The following is a 26,760-nucleotide window of genomic DNA, read 5'->3' as shown; positions in this document are numbered from 1 at the left end:
AGTTGTGTCTGATGGTTCTTTACTGTCTTTAGGTATTAGAGCCACCACAGCGTTCTTCCAAGATGTTGGTGTTTCCCCTCCTTTTAAAATACTGATGTTAAGTTGTCAATTTCGCCTTCATTCTTGCTGGATGGGTTCGGAGCCGATCCTCGGCTCCGACTCGGCACTTGCTAAGCTCGAGAGTCACTTTTACCAACTCGAGGCAGCCCCATATCCCATGATGCAAGGCGGTATATACCCAGATCTCGTTTGCCGCTTCTCCTTTTGCCAGCTCGTGGTAAGTAATTCTTTTTACTGTTGTTAGACTCCCCAATCCTAGTTTTTCTTAATTATTTCAGTATAATTGTCATTTGTACGTAGTTGTAGGGTCTCTAAGCCATTTTACCCGTTTTCCCTACTTGTTTTTATTTAGTCAGGCCTTCTTCCCTACCCATCCCTTCCTATCAGGGTGTGTGTGTGGGTTTATATATATTCCCCTTTATATTAAAATTTAATTTTTCTGACTGGGACTGTGTGAGTCTAGGTGTGTGTACTCACTATGTCAAAGGAACAGAGGGTCTCAGGCTTCAAGAAGTGTGACTCGTGCTGTCAGAAGATGTCTCTGACAGACGGTCACACTTCTTGTATCTACTGCCTGGGACCTCTCCACCTGCAGGACTCCTGTGCTATCTGTCACTCTTTCAGCCAAAGAGTCCTGCAGGAAAGGAGAAACAAATTAATATTGAGAGGGCTTCTTAAACCGGAGGGCTCCCCGGCCAAATCGGCTCCGGGCAAACCCTCTAAGACCACCAAGGCCCAGGCTTCTGTTTCTAAGCCTTCGGCCTTGGCTCCGACTCCTTTGGAGTCGAGATCGCTCGGCTGGACCCGATCCTAATTTGGCTAAATCTTCGGCGCCGATGGCTATCGGTGCCGACACTTTGACTGTTACATTGGTGTCGGCTCCGACCGGCTCCGACCACCATGTGGCTAAGGCTTCGGTATCGGCGCCGACCGGCTCCGATACCATTATTTCCTTGCCTGTATCGGCTCCGGCTGGAGCCGATACATCCTTGACTACACTCGGAGCCGAAAAGTTGTCGGCTCCGTCTGGAGCTGAGGGTTCGTCGGCTCCGATGGTTCCTTCGAGGAAGAGGTCCAGGTCTCCCTCTTTGGAACCGATAATGTCGGCTCCGACCTCTCCTCTTCTTTCGGAGCGGAGCCATCGGAGCTGATCATCTAGGTCTTCCAGGCTGTCAGACCACGATTTGGAGAGAGTGGTAAGCAGATTGTTAAAATCACAGGCACTAGCCCAAATGCTTCATAGTCCGTCTCAACAGACGACTACTAGTCCACACCCTCTTCAAGTTCCTCCTTCGACTCTCCTCCAGAGCTCGGAGCCGGAGTCTATGGGATTAGTCACTGCTACGGCTGCAGGGCAGATACCACCCCTTTCTGCTCCTTCAGCTTCTACTCTTATCTCCTCCTCGAGACCTTCGTTGGAGGGATCTGGTGGCCGGGCTTCCCTGGTCTGCTCCGAGGGGGTGAGTGGCATCGGACCCTTGTCCGACCCTGCTCTTCCCCTCGGGGCTTCGGCCTTGGTGAGCTCGGCCTCGACATCTGCCTCGGAGCCTTCCCTCTCGGTGGACCTGGGAGCCCCTGTTTCTTCGGAGCGGGGTCTCTCGGATCTCCCTGGCAGGGGAGCCTTCGAGGTGATGAGGAGTGTGCTGGCCCCTGGGCTCAGTCAGCAGTCTGTCCCTTTAGCTCCTCCCTCTATGGTGCCTGTAGATGTCTCTTCCCACTCTTTTGCTCCCGGACCGAGAGAGCCACCGCCTCAGGTTTCCCCACTGGGAAGAACCCCCTCTTCCGAGGATTCTCCTGATCCTTCAGGAGATCCTCCGTGTAAGAGGACCTGTAAGAGGAAGCACCTAGACTCCCCTGAGTCTACAACTTCAGATACCGACTTAGATGAGTCGGAGGGGTCCCCAAGATCCCCCTCTGAGGATGTCTCTTTTTCAGACATCCTAGAACTCCTAAAACAGAGGGGAAACTGGCCCTCCATAAATCCCTCCGAGGATGAGTCGGTATACCTAGAGGCGGTCGGATCTCGACCCTCCACCTCCTGGGTGTCTCCGCCTTTTGACCCCCTCATGGAGGTAATAGCTCGGAAGGCGTGGGCAGCTCCTGATTCCGTAGAACCAGTTCCCAGGAGGCCTTCTAAATTTATTACAGCCCCTTCCGAAAAGCAATTCCTTACAAAAGGTGTCCCTGTTGATGCCATGGTGGTGGCGGCCACCACTAAGAAGGAACTTGCAGATCCTTCCGTACCAGTCCATCCTCCTAACAAAGATTCTAGGACCATGGACAGGTATGGTAAGCGGATGTTTTCCTCAGCGACCTTTGCTATGCTAAGCTGAATTACTTATGTCACTTCACCAGACTTCAAAGGGACATCCTTAAAGAATTAGGTGAAGTAGTACAGGATCCTACAGCTCTAGGGGCTCAGGACAAGATTGCTTCTCAGCTAGGAATCCTTAACTCCATAGCCAACTCCTCCATGCGGCTGATTTCGTATGCAGCAGATGGAGCGAGTAGAGCTGCAGGGACAGGAGTGGCTCTTAGGCGTCAGTCCTGGATGCGGCTCTGTAATTTTGCAGATCCCTTTAAGGCATCCTTCACAAACTCTCCCTTCGATGGAGCAACATTGTTTGGTCCTCAGGTGAAGGATGCGTTGACCAGGTGTGAGCAAGATGGCAAGACTCTCTCTGCCGTAGGGGTCCGTTTTTCCACCCCTTCTAGGCCTTACCCTAAAGGACAGAAGGGCGGAAAGATGTGGTTCCGTAAATCTCAGGGAGTCACGCCGGATACACGTGGTCAGTTTACCCCTAGAGGCAGAGGGGGTAATAATAACAGACGCCGCCCTAGGGGCAGAGGGGGTCCACAAAACCAGGGAAGCAGAGAGCCTCTCTGACAAGCCCTTCCAGCATCCCTGAGGTGTTGCCCGACTGTCCATCCTTGGAGGCAGTCGGGGGAAGATTATCGCTGTACCCAGAAGCCTGGCGTTCCCTCTCACAAGACAAATGGGTACAGTCGATCATATCCGAGGGTTACAAGATTCCTTTCGAGGAAACTCCCTTCACTCACAAAATTCCCTTCCAGATGTTCCACCGCTCTGAGGAAATCGCAAAATTAGAAGTATCAAAACTTCTACACAAAAGGGCCATTCAGCCAGTTACAACAGACCATTCAGAGCCCGGAATCTACTCAAGGTTCTTTTTGGTTCCCAAAAAGACGGGAGATTGGAGACCAATATTGGACCTCAGCAGGCTCAACAAGTCTGTGAAAAAGACAAGATTTCGGATGGTCACACTTCAATCGATTTTGCCCTTTCTGGGCAAAGACAACTGGATGTGCTCAATAGACCTTCAGGATGCGTACTATCACATAAAAATCCACAGACGCTCCAGAAGGTTTCTCCGCTTTCGGCTGGGGTCCAGTCATTACCAATTCAGAGCCCTGCCCTTTGGTCTCACTACAGCCCCCAGAGTGTTCACCAAATGTATGGCAGTGGTCACGGCTCACCTGAGACGTCAAGGATTCCAGGTGTTTCCGTATCTCGACGACTGGCTCCTCTCAGCCACCACCAGGCATCAACTTCTCAAAGCCAGAGATTACACCCTAAATCTCTGCACTCATTTAGGAATTTCTATCAACAACGAAAAATCCTCCTTATTGCCCTGCCAATCTATTACTTTTATAGGCGCAAATTTAGACACTGTCCGGATGTCAGCAAACCTCACAAGCAACAGAATCCTAGATATCCAAAACCATGCGGATCATCCTTGCCAGCAAAAAGGTGCAAGCCAGACTGGTCCTAAAGGTATTGGGCCTCATGGCAGCTGCCATTACTCTTCTCCCTTTGGCCCGCTTTTACATGCGTCTCCTTCAATGGATGTTGTTCACCCAATGGTCCTACCAACAACTCCCCATGCGTCATCAAATTATGGTGACACAAACTTGCAAAAACCATCTATCCTGGTGGATTTCTTCTCCCCAGGTTCATCAGGGCAGACCCTTTGTTTCCCCGGCCCCGGTAGCCACAGTCACTATGGATGCCTCCCTGATCGGGTGGGGGTGTCATTATCAGGGCAGGATGGTTCATGGGACGTGGCAACCATTCGAATACCACCTGCACATAAATGTCCTAGAGATGAGAGCAGTGCTTTTAACGTTGCAAGCCCTCAACAACTTTCTTCCCTTGGGATCAATTGCAGTTCACACAGACAACATGTCCGTAGTGTGGTATATCAACAAGCAGGGCGGAACCAAGTCCTTCCCCTTGTGTCGAGAAGCTCTCAGACTTTGGCAATGGGCGATCTCCTCTCATTGGTTTCTGGTAGCAACGCATGTCCCTGGGAAAACCAACATTTTAGCGGACAGATTGAGCAGAGCTATTCTCATGCCTCACGAGTGGTCTCTCAAACAATCTATAGTGGAGGAGATTTTTCAAGAATGGGGCCGCCCATGTTGTGATCTTTTTGCTACTCCCCAAAACAGCAAATGCCCGGACTTCTTCTCTCTCTTCCCACTTCCAGGCCATCCCCCCAGAGACGCTCTTACCCAAGATTGGCTCCAGGGACTTCTTTATGCTTTTCCTCCCTTTCCTTTGATACCACAGGTACTCCAGAAAGCTACCGTTTTGAGAGCCAAAATGATTCTCATTGCCCCGTATTGGCCTCGACAAATTTGGTTTCCGTTCCTCCATCGTCGCCTCTTGTTTCAGCCGTGGCATCTGGACCCAGTGCCAGATCTTCTGATCCACTAATTGGGTCAGCTGCATCGGTCCATTCCTTCTCTCAACCTCACAGCTTGGTTGCTCCACTTCCTTCCTTAGCCAGGCTTCCTATGATCTCTAACCCTTGCGAGACTTTTTGGCTTCCGTTTTCTGTGGTTTTACAGTTCGTTTTGCCTTCTGGATTTACTGGATGATCTCTAACCCTGTTAGGGATATCATAGTGGCTTCCCTTAAATCCTCTACTAGAAGGATTTACACTAGCAAGTGGAAACATTTCTCCCTTTGGGCAAAATCAAGGAATATAGATCCCTTTACTGCCCCTGTTCATGCAGTTTTGGATTTTTTAGCAGAAATCTTTCACTCGGGTTCTTCAGCTTCCACTGTCAAAGTTCAGTTAGCTGTGATCTCGAACTTTCATGTCGGTTTTGCAGACCACAACATTATGTCCCACAGGCTTTGTAAAGCTTTTCTAAGAGGAGATTTCTCCTTAATCCTCCTGTCAGGAGTCCTCCTCCTCAATGGGACCTAAGTCTAGTGCTGACATCCTTAATTCTTCCTCCCTTCGAGCCAGCTGTTTCATGTTCTCTAAAGTTTCTTTCATGGAAGACACTTTTCCTTGTCGCTATTACCTCGGCTAGGAGAGTGTCAGAACTGCATGCACTCTCTGTTCGTCCCCCATATTTGGTCTTCCACAAGGACAGAGTATCCTTGAGAACTAATCCTTCCTTTTTGCTCAAGGTTGCTTCAAAAACAAATTTAAACCAATCTATTGATCTCCCTGTATTTTTCCCCAATTACTCCAACAGATTGGAACAAAAATTACATTATCTTGATGTTCACCGCCAACTCCGATATTATTTGGACAGAACAAAACAATTCAGAAAGTCTGATCAACTCTTTCTTTCTTATGCTGAGAATAAGAAAGGCCTTCCTGTTTCCAAAGTGACCTTGTCTAGATGGCTTTCTTCCACCATTTCCGAAATCTATCAACTTAGGGGCAAACAGCTGTGCTCAAAACCAAAGGCACATTCCACCAGAAGCTTAGCCACTTCCACAGCTTTTCAGGCTAGACTTTCCTTAGATACTATTTGTGCAGCAGCCACTTGGGCCACTCCTCATACCTTTGTTTCTCATTACAAATTGGATTTGGCCTCCAGGGATAGAGCCAGTTTTGGTTCTACGGTTCTCAAGAGTCTGTTCCATTGAGCCACCCAGGATAGAGGTGCTAGGACGGTCCCATCCAGCAAGAATGAAGGCGAGATTGACAACTTAACATTTAGAAGTTATGTACCTACCATAACGTTCCATGTTAGTTGTCTTCTCTCGCCTTCTTTCTTGCGACCCTCCCTCCTGCCCCCTTGCCTGGACAGACTTTGATCTCCCTTGTCAGGAAGATTGCTTCTTTGGGTGACAGTTAGTTATCTGGGTTCCCATTATAGCCCTTTTTTTGTTTAGGCTAATTGCTCTTCTTTCCTTAGTGGAAAGTTTTTTGTGCTAGGTGTTTTTCCCTATAAGTACCAAACGAGATCTGGGTATATACCGCCTTGCATCATGGGATATGGGGCTGCCTCGAGCTGGTAAAAGTGACTCTCGAGCTTAGCAAGTGCCAAGTCGGAGCCGAGGATCAGCTCCGAACCCATCCAGCAAGAAAGAAGGCGAGAGAGGACAACTAACATGGAACGTTATGGTAGGTACATAACTTCTAATTTAACAATAATTTCTGCATCTTTATCACTTTATTCCCTCCTAACGTTCAAACTTCCACAGGAATGCCACTTGTTCCAGTGACTTTCCTGCAGATTGATTATACATCATCATTTTGATCTCATCTCCTCCTATCTAACTGTTAGCTGTTGAGCCTCATCTGTCTCTAACCTCAGCATACTTAAATCTTCCATAGATAATTTCCATTTGTACTATTTCTTGATTTCCATAATTCTCTGATTTATACAAATTTTCATAACCTTTCCAAAATATCTTTAATACCGCTAAAGATCCTCTGATTATATTTCTTTTATAGGCTGTCTAAGTTTGGAGACAACCCTTTGTACTTTCTGTTGCCCAAGTCATTGTGCTAAAGGTTTTGTCCTTTGGATTTATTAAAAAACGTGCTTAACAGCAGTCTTTATAAACTCGTGTATATTATCCAGATAGTCCCATATTTTCTCTTTAGCTCTCTGCAGTTGTGCCACTTCTTGTTCTTTAAGATTCTTATTCTGCAATACTTTACCTTTGTCTGCCCCTCTAAATAATTCATATTACATCTTAACCATAGCGTTTATTTTATTTCTACCCTATTATAAAACTCCATTTTCATTTTGTCCCATTCACTAGTTATAACTTTGAAGACATTTCTGTATTCCCTAATTACTTTTGATTAATTTCCAGTACACTTTCATTAAAATAGGTGGGTAAGAAAGCACCACTGTTTCATTTTTGCGTCATTACCATGCATTTTATCTTTTATTAGTGCATGATTTTAAATAGTTATTGGGATGTGTGTCAGCTTTCAATTAAATGCACATATTCCTGTAAAATATCATTTTTATTTAGTCTAGCTCAGTTATTGTACCTTGGGGAGTAATATGCAAATTATCCCAAGTTCCTATTACTGAATTCACATATTCCATACCAAATTGTTTTCTACCCTCTTGTATTATATTTTCCCTTATAGGTCACCCAGATACATCCTCGCTTTTGCAAATCAAATTCCAGTCCCCACATATAAGTAATATTCCCTGCTGAAGGCTGATTATTTCCCTCAAAAATTTCTTAAGCCTCATAATAGTTTTTGTTGGAAAATAAATGCTTCCCAGTGTAATCCCTCCTCCCTTGACAGCAGTCCCTTACTATTTCAAATCTGCCATTGCTGTATTTTTTCCTCTTCTATCACTATTGCAGCTCCTCTTGAAATTACTATAATTACTCCTTTTCCTTTGTCCGTGATATTCTGCTGAATATACATCCTGAAATTATTTCTATATCAAATTGACATGCTCATTTCTTTCCAAATTTGTTTCCTGCAGCATTGCTGTTTGCAGTCCACATTTTGTAATATAAATCAGTTTTTGTTTATATTTATAAACCCGTAATATGGCTTGAGTAGCCTTTATGATAAAAGATTATTGTTCCCAGCTATAATATACGACTGCTTTTTTTGAATGTGTATTTCCAACTTTTATGTAGGAGGACCAGTTTGAAGGAGATTGGGGACTGTAAAGTGGTGACCGGGGAAAGTGTAGTTAGGCAGCATAGGATGGTGGTTTGTAGGATGACATTGGTGAGCAAGAGGAGGAGGAATGTAAGGGCAGCACCAAGGATCAAATGGTGGAAATTGAAAAAGGGTAATTGTGAGGTGGAGTTCAGGGAAGAGTTAAGACAGGCACTGGGTGTCAGTGAAGAGTTACCAAATAGCTGGATAACTACAGCAGAGCTAGTAAGGGAGACTGCTAGAAAGGTGCTTGGGATGACATCTGGACAGAGGAAGGACGACAGGGAGACATGGTGGTGGAATGAGGAAGTACAGGAGAGTATACAGAGAAAGAGGTTGGCAAAGAAGAAGTGGGATTGTCAGAGAGATGAAGAAAGACAGGAGTATAAGGAGATGAGGTGCATGGCAAAGAGAAAGGTGGCAAAGTCTAAGGATAAGGCATATGAAAAGTTGTTTGAGATGTTGGACACTAAGGAGGGAGAAAATGACCTGTACCAATTGGCTAGACAGAGGGACCGAGCTAGGAAAGATGTGCAGCAGGTAAAGGTAATAAAGGATAATGAGGGAAACGAAAAGAAAAGTGAATGAGAGGGAGAGAAGATTGGATGATGTGGGGATAGTGAATCATGAAGTGCAGTAGATTAGCAAGGAGGAAGTAAGGATGGCTATGAAGAGGATGAAGAATGGAAAGGCTGTTGGTCTAGATGACATACCTGGAGAAGCATGGAGGTGTTTAGGTGAAATGGCAGTGGAGTATCTAACCAGATTGTTTAATGAAATCTTGGAAAGTGAGAGGATGCCTGAGGAATGGAGAACAAGTGTTTTGGTACAGATTTTTAAGAATAAGGGTGATGTGCAGAGCTTTAGTAACTACAGAGGGATTAAATTGATCAGTCACAGCATGAAGTTATGGGAAAGAGTAGTGGAAGCTAGGTTAAGAAGGGATGTGATGATTAGTGATCAGCAGTATGGTTTCATGCTGGGAAAAGAGCACTGCAGATGCAATGTTTGCTCTGAGAGTGTTGATGGAGAAGTACAGAGAAGGTCAGAAGGAGTTGCATTGTGTTTTTCTAGACTTAGAGAAAGCATATGACAGGGTGCCTAGAGAGGAGTTGTGGTATTGTATGAGGAAGTCGGGAGTGTCAGAGAAGTATGTAAGAGTGGTATAAGATATGTACGAGAGTAGTGTGACAGCGTTGAGGTCTGTGGTGGGAGTGACAGATACATTTAAGGTGGAGGTGGTATTACATCAAGGATCAGCTCTGAGCCCTTTCTTATCTGCAGTGGTGATGGACAGGTTGACAGACGAGATCAGACAGGAGTCCCTGTGGACTATGATGTTTTTAGATGACATTGTGATCTTTAGTGAGAGTAGAGAACAGGTGGAGGTGACCCTGGGGAGCTGGAGATATGCTCTAGAGAGAAGAGGAATGAAGGTCAGCAGGATTAAGACAGAATATATATGAGTGAATGAGAGGGAGGATAGAGGAATGGTGAGGATGCAAGGAGTAGAGGTGGCGAAGGTGGATGAGTTTAAATACTTGGGATCAGTAGTTCAGAGTAATGGTGAGTGTGGAAGAGAGGTGAAGAAGAGAGTACAGGCAGGATGGAGTGGGTGGAGAAGTGTCAGGAGTGATTTGTGACAGACTAGTACCAGTAAGAGTGAAAGGGAAGGTCTACAAGAGGGTATAGTGAGACCACCTATGTTATATGAGTTGGAGGCAGTGGTATTGACAAAAAGGCAGGAGTTAGAGCTGGATGTGGCAGAGTTAAAGATGTTAAGATTTGCACTGGGTGTGACGAGGGTGGACAGGTTTAGGAATAAGTATATTAGTGGGTCAGCTCTAGTTGGAAGGTTTGGAGACAAAGCCAGAGAGGCAAGATTACGTTGGTTTGGACATGTGCTGAGGAGGGATGCTGAGTTTATTGGGGAAAAATTTGCTAAGGATGAAGCTACCAGATAACCGGAAAAGAGGAAGGCCTAAGATAAGGTTTATGGATGTGGTGAGAGAGGACATGCAGGTGGTTGGTGCGACAGAGCAAGATGCAGAGGACAGGAAGGAATAGAAACAGATGATCCGCTGTGGCGACCCCTAATGGGAACAGCCGAAAGAAGATGATGATGTGTTACATTGCACACATTAATGTTTGCCAGGTTGATCTTTTATACAGTTGTTTGTTGTCATCTCCATGTGAGTTTGTCATGTTTTTCAAGACTTTTTGTTTTAATGAAAAACCCAAAAAATAAACACCCCCCCATAACCTATTAACATTAAACAACCATACACCACTATGTACATCTTCAAAAAATGAAGTTTACCCCTCATGATAGGAACTATTGCCCCAAAGTGACAGCTGCAGCCGCAGGCATTACCTAACCTAAAAATAAGGTTTCCCATGCTAAAGTGTATGTTATAGCTCATGCTCCCGCTTGCACCGATTGCTGTCTTCTTTACTCATTCCCTTCCCATATTTGAAAAGCATCTTGTATGCTTTCAGAAAACATTAACTTTTAGACTTAAGAAAAAATGCACTGGCTATTTTTAAATACAACTGTATTAAACACTGTATTATTAAATGTGTTGCAGTATTAAAGCTGCTATGGACGCTGCTGTCTGTTATTTACTTCTAGTAATCTGAAACTTTATTTTTTGCTGAATTGTTTGTCATTGTGTCTTTAAAGTTTGCATTTCCTTCAGCAAACAATGCTCAGAACTCTCAGGGTTAATTTCTTGTACCTGCAGACAGATTATCTACATGGAAACATAACAGAATGTAGAACTACATTCAGCTGCAGATGTTTTAACTCCCACTTAAGATTTTTTTGCTAAAGAAAAAAAACAAGCTAATGTCATTGTATATGCAGGAGGCTTAGCACTTCTCATGGCATTCATTATTTTGTTTTATTTTTCAAGCCTACTTGCTTACAGAAAACACTTCTTTTAGATTAAGCCAAGGACATTAATCCAGACATTCACTTATTCTAAAATAAGACAAAACATCTCAACTTTACATAGAATCAGTGCACTTTTACACCCCATCCCTCACCACAGATAAGATCACAGCATATTAACTTAAATAGGCTTTTGTCCAGCCTTCTCCTTTTACACTGTAATGCTTATATTTCTTAAAAATAAAATGCTTTACACACATGCTGTTCCTGTAAATGCGAATGCTTTTAGCTATATGTTTCGCTTTTGAACTGTTTATTATGATTACTACACACACTTCTTAGAGGAACTGTATGGTTTTGATGCTTTTGCTTGTGTATATGTGTTGTTCATGTAAACGCAAATGCGTTTAGCTATTTTATATTGATTTTGAATGGGGATTGCTCCAACGCTAGTCTCTGTATTATTAGCTATGCATACATGTAGTTAAAGTGCTCTGCTCACCATTTGTATGCATATCCTTATGTGTTAAATTCCTTATATGTGAAATTGCTCTGCTCACCATTTGCATAACCTGCATTTTTCTGCATTTGACTCTGTATGTTAATATTCTCTTTTAACATTATCTTTTTTTTTCCACTTTCCCTCCTGTACCAGCTATCCCCTGATTGACCCTGTGTTTTTGCCTGGGTTGAATCTCTCTATTATCTCTACTAGGGTGCTCTCTGCATACTACCCTTGGACACGTTCAGGACATTGTCTTCTCCTGCTACCCACTACCTCAAGATAACAAGAAAGTATGTCTACCTACATCATGCTGTTTTAGGTTTTAACCAACTATTCCTGCTAAGCTTTCTGATTGCCACTAGCTAAGCAGCCAGCAGCTACCCTTTCCCCTCATTCCTTCATTACCTCCTCCCACTCTCCTTGGACTGCTACCTAGCTTATCCTCTCTCACCCATTAGACTAGCTCTACGCTTGGAAGCTCCTTTGTATGCTTACTGCACCTCCGCTGTTGCCCACTAGATGTCACCCTTTCCTCATCTTTAATTAGTATACTAGTATTTATTTCTACCTTATGCTTCTATTCTCACCGTTCCTACCCCTATCCCTTTCCTCCTTCTAATACTCTGTCTTATTCTCTCCTCCTAGGCTACCTTCTCTTGCCTTGACTCCCCTAGCTTTCTCTGATACTTTTTCCCTTCTCCTCTGGTCTACTCTGTGTGTCCCGCTCCATTCGCCCTGCGGGCTCACTCCGCTCCTCTCCCTACCCCCAATTCCCACCCACCCCCAGGGGTCTTCGCCTTATACTTCTCTAGTCCCACCCACTACCTCACCACCCTATCCTCCTCCTTCCTGCCAAATTGGAACCCCTCCCCTCACCACACCCCACATCCTCCTCCAACTTTCCACTATTGTTTAACAACCTTCCTATCTTAAGACCTGCTTCTCTCCTCTTCCTCTATTATCTCATTTCTATTTCATTCCACACACTTAACCTGTCCCTCTATCTTGCATATACGTTAATATCCTTATCACTAGTCTTACTTCTATATTATTCTTTCTTTTAACATAAACACTTTCTACCACCTTGCTAACCCTTGCCACATACCTCTACTTTATAATCCCTTCTACCTTACTCACTCATAACAATGGCCCTCAACTTATCCACACGGCTTATACTCTCATTGCTACTCTTAACTACTCTCTTCTCTACTTATCTCCTTTCCTTCTTAGAATACCCACTCGACATTCAGCCCATCAATAAACAGAAACTTACTTCTACCTTCCACACTCCTCTCACTTCATTCCTAAATGTCAATTCCACCTTTAGCTACAACCTAGCCAAATTCCATAGGCACTCTCACCTCACCTACACCCTATCCTCATATAAAAAAGTAAAACCTCTAATCCTTCTAAAGAGCAATCTTACACCTACAACTGATGACCCTACCTTAAAAGACGGTGATGTTCACCCCAACCCTGGCCCCATGAATCCTTCTCCACAACCATCCAAACCAACCTCCAATAACACCCTTCTCTTAGGGCATCTTAACATACGCAGTGTAAACAATAAAGTACCCTACCTACATGCCCTCCTAGATATTCATGGTTTTGACATTCTCTGTCTCTCCGAAACCTGGCTTAAGCCAGCCACCAAAGACACTGAAATTATACCCCAAGGCTTTAATATACTAAGGCTTGACTGTACTAAATGAAAGGGTGGTGGAGTAGCAATTCTGTTTAAGAATCACTTCAACATCTCTACCCTGTCAGCCTGTCCAACCCAGGACAGTAAAGTGGAAGCCATCATCACTAAACTCCAACTAAATGCAAAGAAAGCCCTTTACATCATCTGTATGTATATACCTCCTGGCAACAATATACCTATCTTAGAAGACTTTCTTAGTTGGGTTTCCATCAACTACCCCTAGGAAACTATAATTCTTGGTGACTTTAATATAGACTGGAATGCCATCAACACTGACAATCCCACCTCTCACATCAACCTAAATGGTTTCACCCAAACAATTACCTCTACTACTAGGCTTAACAAACTAAGTAAAAAACAAACCATTTTAGACTGGATACTCATAAACAAAGTTAACATCACATACAACGTAGGTACTATGCCTGATGACCTCAGTGATCATTGCTTAACCTTTATCACAAGAGAGAAGAATGACTATCCATACCTCCCTAATATAAGAAATATACGATCTACCAAACACTTTAAAACTGACCTATTTCAAAACAAACTCAGAGCTTGTAACTGGAACCCCCTAAAAATACTTCCACTTAATGAAGCAGTATTATTCTTCAATTCTACATTTCTTTCCATTTTGAATAAACATCCTCCTGAGCGTACCATTACAATGAGGTCAAAAACAGCCCCATGGCTCTCAAATGAAACTAAGAAACTAATCCTCTCTAAAAACAAGGTTTGGGCCAAATGGAGGTGCCATAGAATCAACTCAGATTTCCTTCTTTTCCGTCAACTTAGAAACCTTACCAAAAAAAGCAATAATAAATGACAAAAGAAAGTTTTACTGTGAACTACAAGAAACCCATTTTAATAAACCAAAACAGTTTTGGTCTTCAATCAATAGACTCCTATCTCCAGGCACAGCCCAAACTCCCTCCCCACTTAATGCTGACCCTGACACCCCTGACCAAACTGCCAGTGCTTTTAACTCCTCCTTTACTGAAACCATTCAATCTCTCGCAAGTCACCTGAACACTAATAACTTCTACCCTCCAAACAATCTAGCAAACTCTTCTTACATCTTCTCTCTACAACCTGTCTCTACCTCTTTCATCTACAGACTCATCCTCAAACTGAAACCCTGTACCCCCTCTGCTGACAAGCTTCTCTCCCTTTTTCTGCAAAAGGCAGCCAAAGAAATTGCCTACCCAATAACTATACTCATAAATAGAACCATCCAAGAAGGAACTATCCCTGACACCTGGAAAGTCTCTCATATTATCCCACTGCATAAAGGCGGCAACTCTATCGACTATTCTAACTTTAGACCAATCGCACTTCTCTCACCCTTAGCAAAGATTATGGAGAAATGTATTCATCAACAACTTGTACAATATATCTCCCTACACAATATTATTGCTAACTGTCAACATGGTTTTAGACCCCACCATAGCACCACCACTGCCCTCCTTTCCTTTATTGATACTATCAACAGCAATCGCAATAATAACCTTTTCTTTTCCGCACTATTCATTGACCTTTCAAAAGCTTTTGACATGGTTAACCACTCTTCTTTAATTAACATTCTGGATTCCCTCTCATTTGATAAACTTACCATAAAATGGTTTAGTTCATATCTCAGCAACAGACAACAAGCCGTTCTTTGGGACAACCACATCTCCTCCTTATTGCCCATTTCTATTGGAGTCCCTCAGGGCTCTATTCTTGGCCCACTTCTCTTCTCCCTCTTCATTAACGATCTCCACTCAGTTATTCCTCAAGCCACCTGCATTCAATATGCTGACGACTCCACAATTATTTGTTCAGCAACCTCCTCTTCTGACCTAATTACACTAACCCAAAATATCTTCAACACAGTAGAAACATGGTTTACTAGACGATACCTCCTCCTGAATGCTAAAAAAACAAAACTTCTCCTCTTCACCCCCACCACTCTTCCCTCCCCATTACATTTCACCATCCTGTCTAACAACAATACTGTCATCTCTCCAGACTCTACAACTAAACTGCTAGGCATAACCATTGATAACAATCTCTCTTTCGATCAACACATCAACAACACCATCAAATCTGTAAACAGAAAGATGGGATCCTTATAGCGGATCAAACCATTTCTCACCCCTTCTGCTAGAGCTACTATTGCCCACTCCCATCTTATATCCACTCTCTTTTATGCCTCTCCTATCTTCACTAGCCTCAAGAAATCTAACCTAAACAAACTAGCAACTTGTTATAATAACATTGCCCGCTTCGCCACTGGCAACCCCTTCAGAACCCATCACTGCCTTAATTTGAAACATCTAGGCTGGCTAGAACTACCAAACTTTCTTACACTCACACAACTTATTATTGCCCACAAAATTTTGTACCAACCTGATAACACCCCTATTCTATCACAGCTTTTACCCCCTTATAACAATCTTACCTCCCTTCGCTCCTCTTCTAAACTCTTGACCAAACCCATAAAAGTTCACAACCTAGCTGGTGACTCCTTATTCACTAATACCGTAGGCCGAGTATGGAATTTACTACCTAGGGATTTAACTCAAATCACATCCCTACCCCTCTTCAAACAACAAATCAAACTGTACTTCCAAGGTCACTGGCTGTGCTCATGTAGTACACCTGACTAACTTCTCCCCCCCCTCTTCTGACCTTTAACCCTACCTTGTGCCTAATACCTACCTTTTCCTCTTCCATTCCCTTGAAGTCACTCTATGCTCTGACCCATTTCTCTAATCCTCTCCCATATCCTCTTGTTTGTCATTCTTTCTCTCTCATTTCTTGACTTCTGTCTCTTCCCTCTCTTCTTACTGTACTTTTTTTCCTCCTTCTCCACCCACTTGCATTTTTTTTTCTTATTGTAGTAGGAGCCTTATGGCATAGCCTGTTTGTAATTAATAAAAAGCCTGGAAACTGTCCTATCTCTAGTCAGGACTTCTATTATGATGTGCCTTAATTTTTGTTAATTTTAATTTTATCACCAAGTTTTTATTACCAATTTAATTTGTTTTATTACTCATGTTGTCTTACTTTTATTCTATGTGCTTATCATTAATATGTCTCATTGTTATGTTCTATGTGGAGCTTTTCTCCCCGGGCCTCTACTGAAAATGGAAATATATCCAGCTAGACTAGCCCGGTCAACAAATGTAAAATAAATAAATAAATAATATACTTGTTTATTGTAATATGCTTATCATATACAACAGTCATGGAAAAGGCTCACCCTTCCCTCCATATTTGAGATACCCAGACTATGTACTACACAAATCTGCTTTACTGTAATAGTTTATTTCATGAAATGTTTTATACAAATGTTAAGAACAAAAATTGTTTTACGTATTTTTTTTTCCATTTAGTGTCCTAAACATTAATGACAAAAGTGCAGTATATGTTTTACAGACCACTCACAAGTTTACCAGTCAACAAAAGTCCAGACTTTTTCAGACACTTTCTCTTGCAAAGCCACATTTCATAAATGTAATTGATGTTTTATAATCTCTCATTTATTCACTAATTTCTGTGTTGCTGGTCTTCTTCCTGTTCATCTCCAACTCTCAACCCCAGACTCCAGTTCAAGTCCAAGGTACTCCTGATTCTTCTTATCAACTCTTTTGCTCTTCTCTCTCACTCAAACATTTTCCTTTGGAACATTGGAAAAGATTCCACTGGCAAAGTCTCTCTATGAGCGTTGTTGTCAGAAGAATGAAAATTAGTTACCTGTTTAATTATACCACTCCAGTTGCTTATTTGTGCTTTCATAATTAGTACCGTTTAATTGCCCATGTCTGTTGGACAAACTTTTATATTTCCTCCTTATCCTGTTTTGCATCAAAAATATCTTTGATTTCCCAGGAAAAATATACTGAATACAGGTTGATAAACAGTAGCTTAAATTTCACATCTGCCTGTTGACATTCACTGATTACTTGGATAAATTTGCTTCTCTTCTCCCTGGTGTACCATCGGATAATCATTTTCCACAAATAACTCAACTGTCTGCAATTTTTATTACCTTGCCCTTCTGCCACAGTTTTGTCAGGATTCGATGTTCATCATGTTATACTGCTGCAGTCATCACACTTGGGTTATCCTGCCATCAGGCGGTCCCGCAGTCGGCCAAATCCCAAAGTCTTGGTCCGGCATCGGTTGTCGTCACTTCTTCCCTGATGTCAGAGCGACAGGGGGATAAAAGAGGCAGCCGACGCCATTTTCTCCAGTCTTTCTTGCCATGCGGTGCCCGAAGCAGAAGCAGCTCGCAAGTGACGGTCGGCTAGCTCCTGAGATTTTCGAATCGAATTTCAGTCCGAAGTCTTCTCTAAAGCTAAGTACCCCGTTGGGGAAACTTTTCTTGCCTCAGACCGATGTCAGACAAAGTTAATAATTGCATTTCTTGCGGGAAGCAAATACCTCATAAGGATTTTCATTCTTATTGTATTCCTTGCCTAGGCCCAGACCACGACGTCTCTGGTTGTCGGTTTTGTGCTAGGTTCAACAAACATACAATCAAGCGTCGGGCAGATTTCGCCCGACATTATTTTGGCAGAAAATTTAATTATAGCATGTCTTCGGAGCAACCGACATCAGCAATGATTAAAAAATGCAAGGACAGGCAACCAAGGCCAAGACCAAATGCCGAGGCCTCAGCAAGGCCTGCTGCCGGTTCTCTGGTTTTCAGCGAGGCGCCTACACAGCCCCTGACTACCGCAGATTTAGAAATTCTGACGGCCTCCCAGACTGAATCAGCTGGGCCTCAGGAGCCGGTTCCATCGCACCCCTTGGACGCCAACCCTGACGGTGATCCAGAGATTTTGGACAGGCCTTCGGTTTCTGAAGGTGTCTTCAAACCGACAACCATCTCTATTAAGTCTTATGCTAAACTTAAAGCCCCCTTAAAAGTTAGGAAACCGGGTCCACAGTCCCACCCACAGGCCCCTATGCCTAAAAAACAGATGCTTAAGATGGCTGAGGATTTAATTACCCTTATCAGGGGTTCACAACCCCCTCCTGACAAAAGGCCTAGACAGGAGGAAGATTATCCTTCCTCTGACCAAGCATCCATTTCCTCAGCTAACTCTGAGGACCAGGATTATTCCTTCCCTCCTTATGAAGACTCAGATGCTGAAGAGTCCATTCCCTCTGTCTCCCTCCCTGAAGACTACTCTTTTGGGGAAACTTTACACACCATGAGGGAACACTTCCACTGGGAAGGCCAAGATTACTCTGACTCTAAGAAAAGACTCCGTGAGTTTCTTCTTCTCCCACAGCATAGACCCCTTGCAATTCCTCCAGTTTTAGACATTTTGGATGATGTTTACACCAAATCTAGTCTAAACCCAGATTCCTTACCTCCTGCACCAGCTAAACGAGACAGATACTACCGAGTTCCTGATTCTCACAAGTTTCTCTATAAAAGCCCTGTTGCAGACCCCAAAACCATTTCCCAGGGTCCCAAAGGGGTTAAGGCCTCTACTAAGAATCCACTACCTTCTGAAAGAGAATTCCAGAGCATTAGAAAGATGGGGGAAGAAAGTGTATACTTCTGCCACTTTGGCCATGAGGGCCTTAAACTGCCAATTCCACATGCTAAAATACCAGCAGTACTTGATTACACAGTTAAAGCAGAAAATGATCCCTCAGACAGATCAACCTGATTTCAAAGAGATGCAGGATTTGCTGCATGCAGCAGAACAGGTGGGAAAGCATACCTTACAGTGTGGTTTTGATTCATTGGAAGCCTCATGTAGAGCAGCTGTCACAGGATCTGTAATACATAGACATGCTTGGCCAAAAGAGCAAGCCTTACCAGAACATGTCAAAGCAAAGTTATTGGATGCTCCATTGCAGAAAGATGTGTTATTTGGTGTCAAAGCAGAGGAAGTTTTAAAGAAAATGGAAGAAAAGGCAAAATCTATGCAGACAGTTAAAGATTTTTTACAGGTACAACCTCCTCGTTTCAGCAGAAACTGGCCATCAAAAAACTGTTTCTTTCCTGCATCAGACAGACCCCAAAGGGGTAGGTACAGATGCCCAAGGGGCAGAGGCCAGCCACAAGGTTCTTTCAGGCCTAGATAATGGCATACAACAACTCAGAGGTGGAGACGAAAGATTTCAACCCTTCAGGAAACAAACACAATGACTTCCCTCTTTGCCTGCCAAGCAAAATTGCCCTGGCAGCACCTTTGGGAGGAAAACTGGCTCTATTTCCACAAAATTGGCACATCATAACAAAGGACAAATGGGTTCTGTATATTATTACCCGAGGCTACAGATTTCATTTTCACACTTTACTACGGATGAGAGGCATGCCAAATCTGCCTCCAAACCAATGGGCAGAGGCACAAACACAAATTTCAGCTCTCATGGATATGAAAGCAATTCAAAAGGTACCTATAAAGGAGCAAGGTCAAGGTTTTTACTCAAGATTATTTCTAGTACCAAGAAAGGACAAAGCCTGGAGACCCATTTTAAACCTCTCAATTCTAAACACTTACCTGGAGGTACCCAAATTCAAAATGCTCACACTACAGCAGCTTCTTCCCATGCTGTGCAAGGAGTCTTGGCTGGTAACGTTGGACCTCAAAGAGGCATACCTGCATGTCCCTATCAGACAAGATTGCAGAAGATACCTCAGATTTTTGGCAGGTACAACGCATTATCAATTCTCTGCATTGCCCTTTGGCTTATCTATTGCGCCCAGTGTATTTACGAAATGCCTGGCATCAGTAATTGCATACTGCAGACAATGAGGAATACAAATTTATCCATATCTGGACGACTGCCTGATCCAAGCGGACAGCAAGGCTATTCTATTACAGCATCTGGCATTTGTAACAAAGCTGCTAAGTTGCCTAGGGTACACAGTAAGCAAAAAGAAGTCAAAGCTAATACCCTCACAAGACATAATATTCCTGGGTGCCAGCTTAAATACAATGGCCCAGATGGCTTATCTCACGCCAGACAAACAAAAACAACTGACTCAATACTTCAAAAAGATGGCAACTTTTACCCAGCTCACTGCAAGGAAAATCCTGCAGGCATTGGGGTTCATGGCATCCTGCATTCAACTAATTCCACATGCAAAGCTGCATATGAGGAAATTACAATGGTACCTGAAAAGTGTATGGACTCAACACAGGCACAGCCTCGAAACAAGTATACCTCTCATTCCCTGCCTTCAAAAAGAGTTCCTATGATGGGCTCAAGCATGTCAAATAAACAAGGGTCTTCCTTTCGTCTTACCTCCAGCAAACTAAACTATGACAACAGATTCTTCAAACTACGCCTGGGGAGCACACATGGCAGGACAGTGCATACAGGGCAAATGGTCCGCAAAACAAATGCATCTACACATCAACCAAAAGGAGATGTTAGCTGTGCAAAATGCACTGACAGCCTTCAAGGACTTCTTGCATCCAGGACAACTACTAATAAGGACAGACAACACCACAGTTATGTGGTACATAAACAGGGAGGAACACACTCCTACCCTTTATGCAGACAGGCAATGACCTTGTGGAACACAGCATTGACTTTCCAAGTACAACTGCAAGCACAATTCCTGCCAGGAAAGGAAAACATATTGGCAGACGAATTAAGCAGAAATTTGGCAGATCCTCACGAGTGGAGACTACACCCACAAGTATTTTCAATGATAACTCAAAGGTGGGGATGCCCAGACATTGATCTATTTGCCTCCCCCAACAATTGCCAACTACAGAAATTTTGCACAAGGACTTATCATTCCTTAGCCTGGAAAGTGGACTCCCTATCATTCAGTTGGACAGCATTGACAGTCTATACCTTCCCACCACTACCTCTCTTGACCAAGGTATTACTGAAAGTCAGATCAGAGAGACCTCAAATGCTCATTGCTCCGGACTGGCCAATTCAGCACTGGTACCCATTACTAAGGACCTTGACTCACAGCCCTCCATGGATCTTACCTCAATTCCCACTTCTGTTGACTCAGCAATACTCTCAGATCCTTCACAGTCAGCTCAGGACTTTAAATTTAGCTGCATGGAGAATACCTTGAATTATCAATCACCACTTCTCTCAAAGGATGTCCTGAATGTCATTTTGGAGGCCAGGAGGCCCAGCACCAGAAAAACTTACTCAGACAAATGGAAAAGATTTTGTGCATGGAACCAGGCTAAAGGCCAAAATCCTTGGATACCAAACATTCCTCAAATACTGCAATACTTAACTGAGTTGCTACACAAAGGCCTTTCTTTCTCATCCATTAAGATCCATGCTTCAGCTATTTCAGCTCAATATAATACGGATCCTCCCATATTCTCACACCCTTTACTAAGGCACTTTCTCAGAGAGACTAAGAATATAAGACCCCCCCAGAAAACCCCCAACGCCAGCTTGGGACCTCAACTTCGTTTTAGAAAAATTAACACTGCCTCCTTTCGAACCCGCCTTCTCAACAGAACTACAATACTTGTCATGGGAAACAGCTCTGTTGCTGGCTATCACCTCAGCAAGTAGGGTCTCAGAACTACAGGCAGTTATGGCAGTGGAACCTTTCCTCAATTTCCATCAGGACAGAGTCTCTTTACGAACTAACCCTACCTTTATGCCAAAGGTAGTATCCAGTGTGGCTTTGAATCAGACCATTCATTTACCCACCTTTTATCCAAACCCCCAGAATAAAGCAGAAAGACTCCTTCACTCTTTGGACATTCACATACAGCTATGTTACTATTTGGATAAGACAAAGACCTTCAGAAAAACTGACCAACTCTTTGTATCCTATGCTGCAGATTCACAAGGAAAGGCTATTTCCAAACAGACCATCTCCAAATGGATAGCACATTGTATCCGCTTTTGCTACTCACACCATGGGAAAGCAGTGCCTGTTAATATTAGGTCCCATTCTACCAGGGCTACAGCAACCTCAGCAGCCTTTCTCAGGGGGGTTCCAACCAAGGACATTCTGGAGGCAGCTACTTGGAGTTCAGTACACACCTTTACCAAGCACTACCACCTTCCATTATACTCAAAAACCAGAGCTGGTTTTCCCACTGCAGTTCTGCAGGGCATCCTAGCTTCACCTAACCCAGTGTAGTACCAGCCACCCATCCATAGCTTTGGGATTCTACCCAAGTGTGATGACTGCAGCAGTATAACACGATGAACCTAGTACAGTTTTGTACCTACCATAAATGTAGATGTTCGAGTGTATATACTGTTGCAGTCCAGGTTACCCTCCCACCATCCCCTCTACATACCAGGGTGTTAGTTATAACTCCATGTACATCAATCTATTGGATGCATGCCTATATGGTGTATTTGCTAACAGCTAATACTATTGTTTATCTACTAAGGTATTTTTGCATAGTTATTTGTATTGCCTTCCTAGTTGGGGGCACCTGACATCTGGAGCAAGAAAAACTGAAGAAAATGGCGTCTGCTGCCTCTTTTATCCCCCTGTCGCTCTGACGTCAGGGAAGAAGCGACGAAAACAGACGCTGGACCAAGACTTTGGGATTCGCCCGACTGCGGGACCGCCTGACGGCAGGATAACCCAAGTGTGACGACTGCAGCAGTATATACACTCGAACATCTACATTTATGGTAGGTACAAAAACTGTACTTTCTTTCTGCTGGTATGATTGCATCTTTACTAATGCATGTCTTCCATCTTTACTGATACAGTTCTGGAATGCTTTCTAATGGTTAGGTTTGGAGCATTCACAATGTGTCCTTTCAGTTGAATCCTGCTGTGGAATACCACTCCATTTGCTTATTTGTGTTTTCATAAAATTAGTATAGTCTATTCATTCCAGTTTCCTTGGTAGAGCAGACAGTCTCATTTTTGTTTGTTGTGATTTCTAACTTTACTATTTTTTAAAATGTCTTTTCTTGAGAAGTCTCATACTCAGCCTGCATTTTCTTTATTTCAGCCTATGATTTTTTAAAATTATATCAGTTCATCTGAAATCTAGTTAAAGCTGCTTCTGTTTTTGCAGAATTTTGTTATTTTAGTTGATGTACTCCTTCAGTACTTTATTTCATTCAGCTCTGTGCAAGTTCTTGATTTATTTTTCCTCTAAATTACTGGAGTACATCTCTTGTACCAAAGGTGGACCTTGAGCTGCAGGATTCTTCCTAGTTTGTGTTTTCTCTTTGCTTTTTCTAGTTGATTTTCTTTCAGGTTCTCTGCATTTCTTTATTGCTGGCATCCTGGCAGTGTACTCACTAGCCAGTAATTGAATTTTACTCAAGTTGGCAGAATAACTAGCTCTCTTTTTTTTTCATTTTCTTTTTTTCACACTGGGAGAGCTGAAATTAAGTTGTTGATAAATGTGCAGCCATCTTGGAAGTTCCCAAAAGTCCAGAAAGTTTGAGATTTTTGCTTGGAAGTGTTTGCATAGATATTTTGACTTCAAAGAATTTTTCCTCAGATAGCAAATGTTGGAGGTGTAATGGAGAGGGATGAAGTAATTGGGAACTTGTTTTTTTGGGAGTGTAATGAGTTGGCAGATTGTAACAAGTTCCTGTAGACTACTGTCAGAAGTATTGGGAAAGCAAATGGATGTAACTAAGGAAATATTTATTTTGAGCAGGGACGCAGGATCTCAATTTTCTAGACATAGTAAGACCTTATTCGGGTTAACTCTGCTGCCTGCCAAAAAACACAATTACTAGAAAATTTTAATCAAAGTCAAACCAACTGTTATTTGAAGTATTGAATATTGTAAAGGAGATGAAAGAAGTGAAAGAGGGATCTTTACAAAAGGGAAAGAGCAAATTACATACAAATAAATACAAACAATACATTGCAGAATCATGTTCCGCTGGAGGAATGAGGTTTAAGGGGAGGTATGAACTGAGTAATTTATGTAATGTTGGACTGAAAGAAAGTTGCTAAAAAGAAAAAAAGTGTATGTAATGTATAATTTATGTAAATGGAAAAAATGTTCATATGGTTTGTTTTCTATTAATGTGCCCCTGTGCTTTAAGTGATACATTAATAAAGGTGTTTAAAAAACAGTTTGTCTATAAATCTTTTCATGACCTTCTTTCATTTCTAGGCAAACAAGCAATCCCTTCCTGTGAAAATGCATCTCATCACGCTGTTATATAACAGAGTTACAGCTTTTAGATATATTTTTCTTCTGCATCACATAAAAAGTGTAGTTAAAATTTTCTTATTACTAATAAGTCATCTTGCAAATGCAACTTCTTTCTATTAAGTTTTCTATTTTATATATTATAAAGCATAAATATAACTTATAAATGTGTTGATGCCAGAGTTAAAAAAGAAGGAAAGTTCAGGCATCCCTTTTCAAACTCAGTTTTCTGTATTCTGGCATCACATCCTTCAGAAACATTGTTATTTTCCTTTTCTGGACAGACTAAGTCCATTAACAGTAGACTACTGCTCCTGTACTTAGTCATGTTGCAGGACTGTAAGGCTTAACTGTATCTAAGACGCTTTCCATTCTACCCAGTTGGCCTCTATAGTCACTTCAAATTGTTGGAAGTCATAATTAGGGAGAACTTTCTGCCATATATTTAAGGTTGTAGAGCCTAGGTTACGCCCAAACACTCATTTTCTGTGGCTGCATAACATTCCTCCCTGGGTTGAAGTGTGCTGATAAGTTGCTATTCTCCCCTGAATAGGGTCTCTAGAGTTTGCTTTCAATGAATTCTTGAATGTAGTCAGGGCTGGCTAATGCATGGTTTTCCATTCAAATTCTCTTCAGTGTTGAAAATTCCTTGTAATATGCTGGAGTCCAGGTAACCTTATCTAGTTTCTTCTTTCTGTTAAGTCTTTAAGAGGAGTGGCTATCATTCTATATGAAGGAAAAAATTTGTATAATACTCTCCTGTTCTTAAGAATGTTGTCACCTTGTTCTTGGTGGTAGTAGATTGCATCCAAATAGCTTCAACTTTGGCTGCTTCTGGCATTAACTTACCACCACCTACTCTAACCAGGTAAGATAGCACTGCCATACCCACCTTGCACTTGTTGGTCTTAATAGAAAGCCCTGCCCATGCAGTCAGCCTCATACCCCCCCTGGTATGTTGAACCTATTCTGGTCACTCATGACTGGCTGTAAATTGTAATGTCATCAAGCAATCATGGGCATATATCCCACTTTTGGTAGGATGCAAGTCTCCAGCCTCTGGAAACTTGCTGGGACATTCTTCATCCCAGAAGGCATTTCATTAAACTTGTATAACCCAAGTATAGTCACAAATGTTGACCTGTCCTTGGCTGCACATAAGTATACTTGCCAGTAACCTTTGGTCTAGTCAGTAGTTTTTGATGCTTAGCTCCATTTAGTTTCTGTAAGGCTTCATCTGACTTTGCTATGGGGCAAGCATCCAACTCTGACTGTTTTGTTTTACAGTAGTCCACATGGAATTTGGTGCTGTGAGGGCCTCTGGCAGTAGCACCAAATAGACCAAATAGACCAGCAAAGCAGCACAGAGTTCAATAAATTTATTGAATACTTGTGTCTATAACAGACTAGTTTCGGCAAACAGCCTTCTTCAGTGTAACACAATGTAGTCAAGTTCCATTTTAATCAACTTTTAAGTACTTATCCAGAGCCAATCACAATCATTTGCTCATGAATATTAATAAATTTGAAACATCTTCATTTTTTACAAAAATGCAAAGGGTACTATATATACTAACAAGGTCATTCCTGAATGTAAGGCTAAACACCCCAACGAGGTGCATACATAGAATTGACAAGTTGTTATAATATTATGGTATATCCATCCTCATGCTCATGTTAATAGAAAACTGTATTTGGATAGCCATTAGCACTGGCTACTAGGCCAATCCCCATCAAAAGCACCAAATGTATAATACATCAAGTGCTCAATTTAAATGGACTGACAAAATTGAGGAAAAATAGAGCATATATATAGGAAATCGCAATGAATATGCATCTATGAATATATATGGGTGTACAAAATAAAAAATAAAAAAATAAAAGATAAAAAATAAAAATCAGCAACATCCACAATGTCAGGCTTATACCAAAGATTAAGCCCAAAATATGTGTCGTAAACCTCCAAGACTGATAATGTAATAGTAAATGCAACTATGTATTAATATCTTGTCTAAGATAATAGTGAAATCAGTCCTGAAAATTGGGGTGAACATCACAAAAAATGTGTACATAAAATAGGACCACTTATTTAAATGATATGGCCTATCCATCCAGTCGTATACTCATTTTATATCAGTCTATATATGTATAGCCATAATCCTTAGCTTTTCAACAATTATTCATTTAAAGCACCAAAAGTGTTGGATATCGAGTACTTAAGGTAAGAGGCCTAAACAATCTATATCAGAACAATGGGGAAATCAAAGGCGTATGTATACAGGGAATGAAATGAGTATACACCTATAAATGACCATGGGTATGCCATTATACATACTAAATGATCCATGCTGTGAATCTTCAATTAGGTATTGGAAAATAGAAATCAAAACACACATTCTTAACCACTAAGATCTAAACAAGTATGTTAATATGTGAAACTGATTGAGATACTGAATAAAAAACTATGTCAAGCTTATATGACCACATTGGTTCAAATTGGTCATTATATTACACATACACATAGTCTGTATGATTAGAGTAGGGCCCATGATAAATACCAGCCAAGATGC

General features: G+C 42.2%; 1 protein-coding gene across 2 annotated transcripts in view; it reads left to right on the top strand.

Moving 5' to 3' along the window:
* ABCB7 (ATP binding cassette subfamily B member 7) overlaps positions 1-26,760 on the top strand; it is a 1,517,597-nt gene that overhangs the window by 1,438,826 nt on the left and 52,011 nt on the right. The window lies entirely within an intron of this gene.

The sequence above is a fragment of the Protopterus annectens genome, chromosome 15.part0 (genome assembly GCF_019279795.1).
Source record: "Protopterus annectens isolate FY-2018-M chromosome 15.part0, PAN1.0, whole genome shotgun sequence".
NCBI classification, from domain to species: domain Eukaryota; kingdom Metazoa; phylum Chordata; order Ceratodontiformes; family Protopteridae; genus Protopterus; species Protopterus annectens.
The sequence above is the reverse complement of the archived record's forward strand: the minus strand, read 5'-3'. Positions and strand labels throughout refer to the sequence as shown.